The following is a 6,030-nucleotide window of genomic DNA, read 5'->3' on the forward strand; positions in this document are numbered from 1 at the left end:
TACCCCACATCTGTGCATCATGAATGCAATATTTCAGTTACTTCTTCAGTCTTCATCTCTTTCAGGAGGCAAAGCAGGCTACTTTCAAAATTCAAAGATTACCAAGCTGAAATATGGGCATGATGGAATACATCTCTATCAGTGGCACATGAATATAAAGTGTTTAGGTGTTCAGTAAAGGTAAGATAGACACTTTCACCAGATAAAATGGTCATTCAAATACAGATAGAAAAAAAAGCTGATAAAGATGATAATTCATATTCATATAAAGATCGCTATTAAAATTCAGATATCAAAGAAGTTTGACAAACTAAAAATTTCCATCAAATTTAAGAGTTTTACCACCTCATATAGCCATTATGCTTCGCCTATGAATGAACCAACAGATGATCTTGTTTCCTGCATTCTTCAATTGCTTGAGAAGAAGAAAAAGGATCTGACAATGAAAGCACCATAGGATATACACATAACTGGAAGGGCCAGTATATATGAAGAAACCTGATTGAACTAATAAGACTAAAACATATTGATTTGAACCTGTGGTGGCGTATCCTGAGAGGCTAGTTGAGCTGTGGAAGCTCATCATCTTGTCTCTTCTTTCTCCCTGTGATGAAGATTGATCGGTCTGGGAGTGCCTGAGAGCACGTTGGTGGTCATGGCCTCATATTTGATAGGAAAAGGAAAAGGCATATATATTGAGGGAAATGAATGGCCATGGCCTATATTATATTGCTGTCGCTTCAACTCCTAGCTGTTACAGAATTTGATAGCGCGGGCGCAGCAAATCATTTCAGGTCAGGGGAGACACCTTTTGCGCTGATAGTGCAAGTGAAACGATAGCCAGTGAGATGGGCTGGGCCAAGTAGGAAAGTTGGGCTGGGTTTAATTTGCTGGGTATGAGACAGTAATGAATGACATAGATGCTCGGGCATGCAATCCGATGCCGTCGATCAAAGTAATCCAATGGATGGAAATGAAGGGGTGACGTGGCAAAGCGTGAAGGCAGGAAAATACCTTAATTGCACTAAGTGGGGGATGGATTGGAATAAAAAACATCAATTGTATTATCCTTGAAAAGAAGGCACATCACAAAATTACACAATAGTTACATGGTTTCAGTTTCTCTCATTTAGAGTTGACACTTTCTTGCTCTTTCTTCTAAATGATGTGTGATCTTTTCTCAAATAGTATCTTTATGTTAAGTGTTTTCTTTAAATAGTGTTCAAGTGTAGATAATACTGTGCACATCCATTAGATTGTGCCATGGTTACCATTTTGAAGGTCATTTTAATTGTTTAGTTTTTCTGGCAACCTGCTGATTGAAACATATAAAGATTTGAGGTCACCTTATTCGGTATTGTTCTTGTATTTATAGTATTTTTACCCAGGTGTAACAAAATTTCCCTGTAAACCTTGGTAAAGCCAGATAAATACATCACGAGGTTCTTGCTAAAATGCTGATGGAAACCCAGCTGAGTTACCAAATTATTACTTGATTTCTCTGTTGGAAGATGGGTATATTTCGAGACCTTCTAATTGTAAATGCATTGTTTGGCTTGCTATTGCATTGCACCTGACTTGGGATTCTTCTTCATGATTTCAGGCTTTACTGCATTCATAGTGAGGCAAAGTCTTCTTTTGCACACCATGGGATTAAATTATCAAATAGATTTGGCTGCCATGATGGCACAAAAGGACAATGTGCCTGCTAAAAAAGAACAAGGTTGAGTATGCCAGAGGTTTTTGGAAGTTCCTGTACCCTTCAGAAGTACCTGTGGACTTGCACGGTAACGTAGCACAATCTTCAAAGGGAAGAATATAATGATTGCCACTTGTTCAGATGTAAAATCTCTCCCTGAAGTTACAATAGATGAGAAAAAGATTGTCACCTACTGCCTACTGGTGCTCTTTTCTTTCAGAAATACCAAAGAAATTGGTGATTGTTGGAGCTGGATACATAGGTTTAGAGACGGTTCTTTCTGGAACGGGCCAGGTCTGAGGTTAGTGTTGTCGAATTTGCCTCTGACATTGTCCCATCAATGGATGGACAAATTAGGAAGCCATTCAAGCATATGCTGGAGAAGCAGAAAATGAAATTCATGCTTAAGACAATGGTAGTTGGGGTTGACGCCTCTGGTAGTTGTGTCAAGTTAACTGTGGAGCCTGCAGCTGGTGGAGAGCAGAGTATTCTGGACGTTGTTGATGACAAATGTTAAGCGTGTCCACACAACTGGGGATGCTATACCCGGACCCATGCTTGCACATAAAGCTGAAGAAGATCCATTGCCTGTGTTGAATTCATCGCAGGAAAAGGTCACTTAGATTATGAACTGTACCCAGTGTGGTGTATGCACACCAAGAGGTGGCCTCCTTTGGCAAGATAGAAGAACAGGTGAAGGCATCAGGAGTGGCCTACCAGGTTGGGAAGTCCTCCCTGTTAGCACACAGGTGTTCGAAGGCGATTGATGATGCTGAAGAGCTGGTCAAGGTCATGGCTGAGAAGCAGTGATGAGGTAACATTCCATGTCTCGTACAGATCTGAGCATGATGTGGTCTTGGCCACCTGTCCTTTCTTTCCTATATATGAATGTCTGGCAGATTTTTGTCTACTACTAATAAAGATTCACAAATAAACTTCAATAATTGTTTACTCCTTATGTGTTGGTTTTATTATTTATGTTATTCTTATTGCTTGAGTGTTTGCTCTTTTTGAGAGAATATTGTAATAATTGGCTGTAGCTTTGTTGCCCTGTACTGCTTGATGTTCAGTAATCTGTTCAAATCTCTATATGAAAGAAGATAGGAAGCCATCAGGCACATGCATATCGTAACAAGCTGGCGTAGTCAAGGCAAGGATATTATAGTAAAGAAAAAGAAACTTCATCCCTTCATCAACCCCTTTTTACGCGCCACCTGAAATTTTCAGTGAGATGCATTTATTTGCGGAAGCTTATCGGACGCAACTCAGGATCGGGCGCCTGATGGAGGAGTGGAAAAATCGGGCGCTGACATGACGCATGCGTGCAAACCATTTTAAACTATTCTTTCTTTTAAATTGGGCATGCATGCGTGCCCGACGCAAGGATTCCCGAAGCTTATCTGGTCTGCTTAGCTATACGCAACTAGGCTAGTATACTTGAACATCTGAATATCTGATCCCCTTTGTTTGGAATTCTCTTTGGGATTTTAAGTCAGATTATCGATTTCTTGCCGTCTGAAAATGGTAGCTCAAAGCGGCTGGTCTGATCTCTTCCACTGGTGACATCAACTAAATAGTTATAAAAAAATAAAAAAAACAAGATAGATTCATATTAATATATCATTTCACAAACATATAAATTTAAATTTAAATTCCGTCCGTTTCAGGTTATAAGACGTTTTGACTTTGGTTAAAGTCAATATATTTTAAGTTTGACTAAGTTTAACCAAAATCATAATGTCTTATAAACTGAAACGGGGCTAGTAATAAAAATACTACCTCCGTCATTTGATATATGACCGTTGGTTAGTTCGACTGCTTTAGCTGGCACCGCATGTTGTCCTGGACGCAATGCCCATTGTTGTCGTATCCTCCCCGAAGAAGTCCCACAACGAGTAGAAGGTGGCCCCACCCGTCCCCCATCATCGTCAGCCATAGTATGAAAAACCAGATCAGTGGATGACCTGGTTGACTCCTTGGTTTACCGGTTGAACCTTGAACCCGGCGGTTGAACCGCAGTTCAAAAGGCTAACAGGCAATTAGTTTTTGACTAGACGGAAAATAAAAGCAATGAGCCAGCAGTTAGTAGGATGGATTGCATATTTCCATGGAGTAGCATTTTTTTATTTTGTTCTCTTATTACCTGACAATATGTTGGACGGCCATCACTGTTTGTCCATCATCTGTATTGTTTATAAGTCACAGATAGCCTTTTCTGCAGTTTCATTTCTTATGTGACTTTTCTGCAGTTTTATTTCTCAGATGAACAGGCAGGCTACAGTAGGGAAGAAGATTGACCATTGAGGATTTGGAGCAAGCAGGGAAGATGAACCACTTAACTTGTACTAATCAGTCTTTATTGCTGAAAGTCTACTACAGAATAACTTGGACAGAATCTAGAGAACAGCAATAGCCGAGGTTCACAACGTAGTAGACTCCCTCGCTATATAGCATGTAACTCAAGTTCACATCTTTTCAGGTTCCAGTTACCTCTCCCTCACAATTTAGCAAGGACATATTGTTTGAGATGTCTGATCTGTTAACAACTGCATTGTGTTGCATTCCTTGCCACAATCATACTTTATTTTCTGTTCTGTCCTTTTTTTAAGGGGCTGTCTATATATTATGTGACAGAAAATCCCAACTCCTATCATTCGAATTTTGGATCATTGGATGTGCTTTAAGATTCGTGCAGCCCCTTAACCCTAACTCCTCCTCCCCTCGGTTCCAGATCACGCCGCCACCCTCCTCCTCCTGTCCCACGCACGATCCGTCGCCGCCACCACCGCCACCGCCCCACCGTGCCGCCGCCCACCTTGCGGCTGGCCGGAAAAGGTCAACGGCGCCGGCAAGCCCCCTCCCCCCCTTCCCCCCTCACTTTCTCATGGCGGCGACGACGAGGTGCCCCCGCCCCGCCGTCTTCCCCGTCTCCGGCGGCTCCCCACCTCCGGATCCGCCACCACCGGCCGCCGCCTCCTAATCCCACACTTGCTTTGCCCCCACTGCCAACGCCGGCCCACCGCCCTCCTCCATCCCCGCGGCTTCGGCGGCGCTGCCGCCGCCTTGCCGCCCGCCGGAGTCCACCGCCCACCGCCGGTCCTCCGCCGCCCACGGCCATCCATCTAAGCCCCGAGGAAACCCCCTCCCTCTTCCCCCTCCCCCAACCCCCCTCCTACCCTCACCCCAACCCCAAACTCTAACCCGCCGGAGTTGGGTGTCGCCGGCACCGGAGAAGAAGGGGAGCCCGCCGGAGTTGGAGGAGAGAAGCCGATGCACGAATCTTGGCATGGATCCAATGGTCCAAAATCTGTAAGATTTCATCCCTAAATTTTATTCGAATGCCATATAGCAATCCTGTTTTTTTAATTATCAACTGTAAACAAATACTCCACCTCGAACGTTTCCAAGTTAAATATTTTTTCAATCTGCTGCATTGCAGGATGATGTGAAATACTTATAATCGGATATAGCAGTGGATTTCTAGTCACAAGCTACAAAATTAAGAACAAATTGGTTCGTGGTAGGGAACTTATTTGAGTCATCATATTTTCTGTTCATACGAAGGAAATGAATATGTGATTTTCCAACGAAATGAAGCCCTTTTTTGCTTAGTCTATCTGAACCTTTTGTATAATTAGAATTAATTAGAATGTAATAGGTCGCCTTCATGTCCCGTTATCGAGGACCTTGTTTTAAAAAAATACGCCACCGGAGCATATCTTGGATCTGTCAATTATGTTATGGTCGGAGTTCCACTCATGGCGAGGATTGACGGGGAGAACTGCAAGTTTTCGGAGCCGACACGACCCAAGTAAGCCTCGCTCACGGGTATCTGAGAAATTCTTTATGTTGCTTTTACAAAACTTTATTTCTTTCATTCTTGCTCGAGCCGGATGATGAAAAATTCTCATGTCCGGTTCCTTTGCCCCCCCCCCCCCCCCGACCGCCTGGATCCCACGAGTGAATAGTTATTCCGGATGCTCGCCAAATCTGAAAAAACCCGGAGGTTATTTGGATTCTATGGTTACGATTCTACTAGATATGTCTTTTTGATTCCATCGAAAATCGATTTTACGGTATAGGCGCTTATGACCTCCCCACCGGGGCTTCGGTCACCGGCTTCCCTGTCATCAGTTCACCAACTTCCTTAACCTTCCGGCGGCATGGGGATGTCAAAAGGAAAGGGATGGAGTTTTTCTCGCTTTTGGCGTAGCAGGCCTCCTTTGGGAGGGCCGCACGACGGGCTATTAGCTCAGTGGTAGAGCCTGCAGTTTCTCTTTCACGGTATTGGGATCGTTTGATCGATTTCCTATTTTCCTTTTGCTAGAAAT

The 6,030-nt window shown here is 43.4% G+C and overlaps 1 pseudogene; it reads left to right on the forward strand.

Moving 5' to 3' along the window:
* Positions 1 to 714: 714 nt before the first annotated feature.
* LOC127766362 (dihydrolipoyl dehydrogenase 1, mitochondrial-like) lies at positions 715 to 2,950 on the forward strand (annotated as a pseudogene).
* Positions 2,951 to 6,030: the final 3,080 nt, after the last annotated feature.

The sequence above is a fragment of the Oryza glaberrima genome, chromosome 3, assembly GCF_000147395.1.
Source record: "Oryza glaberrima chromosome 3, OglaRS2, whole genome shotgun sequence".
Classification (NCBI taxonomy): Eukaryota; Viridiplantae; Streptophyta; class Magnoliopsida; order Poales; family Poaceae; genus Oryza; species Oryza glaberrima.